Below are 5,894 nucleotides of genomic sequence, written 5' to 3' on the forward strand. Positions count from 1 at the left end.
GGGGCTGGCAGGCAAACCTCAGCTCAGAGAGAGGGGAAGGATGCTCTGTGCACCTCCCCTGGGAGGTCTGATTCTCAGGAGGCGGATTTCTCCGTGTACCGGGTGGGGGCAGGACGGCCCCTGCGGAGCGAGTGCCTCATACCCCTGGGGGTGGATGGTAGGAAGGTGACGGGCTTCTGGGACACGGGGGCGGAGGTGACTCTGGCCCGATCCGACATAGTGGCCCCGGAGCGGATACTACCCCACGCACAGCTGACCCTGAAGGGCATAGATGGGTCCCCGTTTAAGGTGCCTGTAGCCCGGGTGCATCTGAAATGGGGGGCGAAGGAAGGCCTCAAGGAAGTGGGGGTGCACCCGCACTTGCCCACCGAGGTGCTGATGGGGAATGACCTAGAGGAGTGGCCCCATGAATCCCAGCGGGCTCTAGTCACTACCTGGAGCCAGAGCCAGCGGGGGGCTGACAACGTGGGTCCAGGGAAGGACTCCTGGCAGCATCCTCAGGGTCCCATCCCAGTGGACACGGGGTCCAGCCAGGCTGGGACTCCGGACCTAGGCAGAGGTGGGGGACAGGTCCCGATCCCTGCCTCAGCAGCTGAATTCCAGGCTGAGGTGCAGGCAGACCCCTCCTTGCAGAGGCTGAGGGACCAGGCTGGCCTCCGTGCAGCTCAGCCCCGGGGGAGAGGTGGCCAGGAGAGATTCCTGCGGGAGCGTGGGCTCCTGTTCCGTGAGTGGCTCCCCCCCAGGAAGGCGAGGGCATGGGGGGTCCAGCGGCAGCTGGTCGTCCCCCGAAAGTATCGCCTCAAGCTGCTGTATTTGGCCCACGATTCCCCCGTTGGGGGCCACCGGGGGATCCGGAGCACCCGGCTGAGGCTGCTCCAGCACTTCTATTGGCCGGGAATCTTTACAGCCGTGCAGCGGTACTGCCGGTCCTGTGACTCCTGCCAGAGGGGCGGGAAGGCCCAAGACAGTAGGAAAGCGGCTTGGGGGTCTCTACCCCAGATAGAGGACCCTCTGGGCTGGCTGAGAGAGTTATGGGAGGGGAAGTCCTCCCTGGATGGAGCATCGGGGGTGGAAGCCGCCCTGGCTGTCCAGAGAAGGCTCGCTGGGCTCATGGCCCCGGCCCGAGAGACCCTGGCCAGAGATCAAGGCCAGTGGAAGGGTGGGTGTGACCCCCGAGGACAGGCCTGTGCCAGTCGCCCTGGAGCAGGGCGGCGAGTGGACAGAGGGAAGCCAATTCATGTGGGGCCTCGCCACGGCCGGCCCGAGTCAAGGGGAGCACCCATGTCCCCAGGGCGGGTTCCCACGCAGAGGACCCGAACTTCCCTAGGTCACGAGCGGAGTGACCCTGCTCAGTTCGCTCTCGGAGGGGGGAGAACTGTGACGTAGTGGGGGTACCTGGCTGGTTTCTATGCTGCTGGCTCTGGGGTAACCCCCACTGGCTGTCGTGGGGACCACGACCCAGCAAAACAGGATGAGTCACTATGCAAACCAGTGGCCAGACACCCCCCATGGAGAGGAACAAAGGAAGGTGGATGCTGCCTTGGCTGGGGGGCAGGGCTGGAAGTTAGTGAGTTGGTTGCTGGCTGTCGGAGGGCATGGAGGAGAGCCTAGGGGAAGGGGCTGGAGTTTAGGTGCCCAGTCTCCCCCATCTCAAGGGGGCCTGAGGCATCCTAGCCCAGTTCCTGTAACCAGATTACATCTGTGCTGCGCTGTGCTGGAGGAGCAATAAACCACCCTCAATTCCACTGGCTGGTGCAGTCTGTTTGTGCCATTTCGGGGTGCAGGAGACGGGGAACCCCCAACGCGCCGTCACAGGGCTACAAATGAGAAGAGGGAGAAAGCGGGGGGCTCTGAGGTGAATGGTGGAGAGGAGCAACTGAAGAGACAGGGGAAGATGTGGTGCAGGGCATCAGGGGAAGAGGTGGGGCAGGGTCTGTTACGTGGACGTGTGGAGATGAAAAGGCACCTGCCTGTGTGATGCTGGGCTCCGACCCATGATGTTCAGAATTACAAGTCTCCATCAGGTCCCTCTGACTCACAGACTCAGTTCAAAGGGCTCCCACCGACACCCTCCATAGATCATTTGTCACCTTCGCAATAGTCTGGGGAGCTGCACCTGTTACAGGTAAACTCCACCCACCTCGGGATGCCGGGGGAAGGGACCAGGCAGGTTTCATGGCAGAGGGAGGGGCAGGGACCAAAGGGCCAGGAGAACGTGGGGGGTTTGCATCACTGGGAGCGGCCCACTGGGCCAGAGCGACATTGCAGGGACCAACGCACACGTGAAGATCAGAGAGTCCATGCTCCTCCCTCAGCCCCTGCTCTCTGCCAACAAACTCTCTAGAAATACCGGGATCCCCAGCCCAGCACCTCACCGGCCTCCAGCCTCCCTCTCTGCTCCTCTGCTCTGCAGCCCTGCTGAGACCCCAGCCCCCTCCAGCCATGAGGATCCTCCACCTGGTGTTTGCTGTTCTCCTGCTGGTCTCCTTGGCTGCTCCAGGTGAGCGGTCGCTCTGGGAGGGGCGGGAATAGGGACGGAGGAGGGGGATCGGTGGGTAACAGGAAGGACTCAGGCTCCCCGGCAGTGTCTGGTGGGGGGGGGCATGTTCTGGGGACAGTCTGAGCCAGGACCACTGTGAGCACCACGTGGGTGTCCACTTGTCTGGGCGTGTTTAGATGAGCCGCTGCTGAGACAGTCCTGAGCATCTGGCTCTCTGGGTCCCACCTAGCGAGTCGCTCGGGGATTCCGAGTCGGGAGGTTTCCCGTAAGGACGGGCAGAGAATTCCACCCTCTCGCCAGCCCCCCGAGCTCAGACCCTGCGGCCAGCGCTCCCCCCGGCTGTGACCCTCACGTTACACACCTGGGTCCACACTGGGCACAGAGATACAACAGGCCTGATTCCCAGAGGTGTGGGCAGCTCCAGCTACCTTGGCTGCCTTCTGAAATAGCAGTCACTTCCATGGAGGTGTCCGAATGTAGATTTAGGAGCCTGACAGCAGGCCCCTGCCTGCAAGGAACCCGGCTTTGGATTATAAAGATTGGGACTGAACAAGGACACAGCGAACTCTTCTCAGGGGTGTCCTATGGACACTGAATTTGCGATGTCTCTGCTTCGGGGTTAACAATCCATTCGCCCATCCAGCCTTGGTCCAAATTCACTCTGAATTGGGAAATACGCCATGAATGTTCCATGAGCCCCCTACCATAGCGTGCTGGAGAGAGAGGAAATATCTCCCCACATGATTTAGAGGGAAACTTCTGACACAGAAGTGGGGTTAATACAGCTCACGGCCTCCTTGACTCTGCAGAGACTGAAAGATTCGCAGAAAGACCTATAGAAATTTTCCCTCATTCAATTCCATGAGGTTTCACTGTTCTCTCTCTCTCTTTGAGCCTTCAGGAGCAGGGTTGTGAACTAATGAAATTACACATCTAATCCAACAGTGCCCAGCAGGGTCTGTGCAAACGGCAGGAGCTGGGTTTTGTCGTCCCCATGAGGCTGTGCAGGGCCAGGCACTGTCAGCGCCTCCTCAGCTGCCAGCCTCTCCGCCCGCCGCCATCTTTTTGCTTCATTTCCCCAGCTGCTCTTTTCTCTCCTCCACCAACCACCACGTCCCTTCCTCCCTCCCCTACATCCCCCTTATCCCCTTCCCTCCAGCCAGCCCCTCCCACGTTTCTCTGCGCTCTCCCCGTCCCTCTGTGCACCTCTCAGCACCTGCTCTCTCTCCTGCCCCCCACCTGGCCTGGCCCTTCGCAGCCTCCCTCCTTTCACCTCCACTGCCTGGTCCTCCCCCTAAAACCTCTCCCCTGCCTCCCTTTTACACCTTGTCTCCACAGCCCAGCTCCTCTCCATCCCTCTCACTGCTCCCACCCACCCGCTTTGCTGCCTCTGACTCTGTCCCCACCCCTCCTCTCTGTCTTTCCTCTCTTGCCACCAGCATCTTCCATTGGTGCCTGCTGTCCCCGGCCTAGGACTCAACCAACTGCCCCTGGTCACCGACAGCCTCTGAGGGAGCCACCATCTGAAATGCAGGGAATGGCAGGAGCCTGATTTCCCTTCCAAGGGCTCCCCCTTTTCCCCTCCCTCAGAAATGACTCTGGGGTCGCTCAGGACATCAGATGGTTGGAGCTCTGGGATCTGTGGGGGCAGGTGTCACTGGGGGGGCTCTCCAGGGGACACTAACCGTGTGGAGGCCGATCCCTCAGGAAGGGGAAGGCAGCCCCCACCGCGCTGAGCTGCCCTTCCCCTCTAGGGCAAGAAACGGCCCCTCAGCTGCCCCGTCGGTCTGACCCCTTGGGACGGGCCATGGATAGGAGTGTCCGGGAACTGGGGTGACGCTGTCAGGGCCAGCCCCCCGTCCGTGCTGTGTGAGAACCGTGGGAGGAGGGCGGGGGGGCATGGTGGGCAGGGCCTGTGGGCACAGCTCCTGTCTCTAACCCGGACTCTCTGTGTCTGGCGCAGGCCTAGGGCAGAAGAAGGGCTGTGCTGGTCGCTGCGACTGGAAATGCGGCAAATACGAGTATGAGACCTACACGTACGACTGCCCCAAGTCCTACTGCTGCCTCCCCCTCAAAAAGTGGAAATGAGCCCGGAGGGATCCACCCGCCCTGGACCAGGAGCAGCCGCGGCAGCGGGTCCCCGACTCCCCACAGAAATGTCGTTCCCTCCCCCCATTAAACGAGAGCAGGCCTGGCCTTGGCGTGTGCCGTGTGGGTCACTCGTGTGTGGGGCCGTCGTGCAGAGCGGCCCAAGGGGCTGTGAACAGGCCTGTCCCCGAGGGCCCAGGGAAGGGCCGGTCACCTCGGAGCCGAGGCTGCAAAACGGCTCAGGAGAGAGAAAAGCAACTGGCCCCTCCCTGCCCTCGCGTCTGCGCAGGGACGTGGTGCGGGGGGAAGGGGCTGGGTGGGCAGGGGCTGTGGGAGGAGAAGCCCCCGAAGGCCCCGTCTGCACCGCGCCGCTCACAGCCACACGGCAGGGCCCCTGCGGCCGCGCTGTTGCCGGGTGAGCAGTGCAGCCCCGTTATCGCCGGGGGAGAGCTCTCCCGCCACGGGATAAAACCGGCCCGACGAGGGGCCAGAGGTTCCTCCACATTAACGAAGCTCCCACCAGAGCTGCGCTGTCACTTGGCGGGGATGGGGTGGGGGTGGAGGTGGGGGCTTTACCAAATCCCTGAGCAAAAAACCTTTTAGTCACGAAAATGCCCGTGTAGCAGCAGCCTCGCGCTTCCTTCCCGGGCCCAGGGCCACAGAGCCCGGATCTGGCGGGATTTCCTCTGCGACCCAGCCAGAGTTCAGTCTCCCTGGCCAACAGGAAAGTTGCCATTTAGGTTGTGGGGACACAGACCAGGACAGCTCAGGGCCCGGCTTCCCCACCCGCCCGCAAAGTGTCACAAGTCTCCCCGTATGTCGCTTTTCAGTAGGGAGGGTTAGTTTAGTCCCATGACTAAAGTAAGCGGGAGGGAGCTGTGGGGCAGTCTGGTGCAGTCACACCCTGCGAGGGGGCTGCGTGTGGGGACTAGACACAGGGCCAGCCGCAGTCACACCCTGGGAGCAGAGCTGGGAGCTGGGGAGCCTAGAGGGGGGTGGTGCAGGATGGACTCAAGGTGTAAAAGGGAGGCAGGGGAGAGGTTTTAGGGGGAGGACCAGGCAGTGGAGGGGAAAGGAGGGAGGCTGCGAAGGGCCAGGCCAGGTGGGGGCAGGGGAGAGAGCAGGTGCTGAGAGGTGCACAGAGGGACGGGGAGAGCGCAGAGAAACGTGGGAGGGGCTGGCTGGAGGGAAGGGGATAAGGGGGATGTAGGGGAGGGAGGGAGGAAGGGACGTGGCGGTTGGTGGAGGAGAGAAAGGAGCCGCTGGGGAAATGAAGCACAAAGACTGCGGCGGGCGGAGAGGCTGG

The 5,894-nt window shown here is 62.3% G+C and overlaps 1 long non-coding RNA gene across 1 annotated transcript; it reads left to right on the forward strand.

Annotated features, from left to right (window-relative positions):
• Positions 1 to 2,318: 2,318 nt before the first annotated feature.
• On the forward strand, positions 2,319 to 4,696 carry LOC142827539 (uncharacterized). The gene is made up of 2 exons (XR_012902206.1): positions 2,319 to 2,500; positions 4,464 to 4,696. It is a non-coding gene; the product is annotated as an uncharacterized LOC142827539 (long non-coding RNA).
• The last annotated feature ends 1,198 nt before the right edge of the window (positions 4,697 to 5,894 follow it).

Source organism: Pelodiscus sinensis, chromosome 3 (genome assembly GCF_049634645.1).
Source record: "Pelodiscus sinensis isolate JC-2024 chromosome 3, ASM4963464v1, whole genome shotgun sequence".
In the NCBI taxonomy this organism is placed as follows: Eukaryota; Metazoa; Chordata; order Testudines; family Trionychidae; genus Pelodiscus; species Pelodiscus sinensis.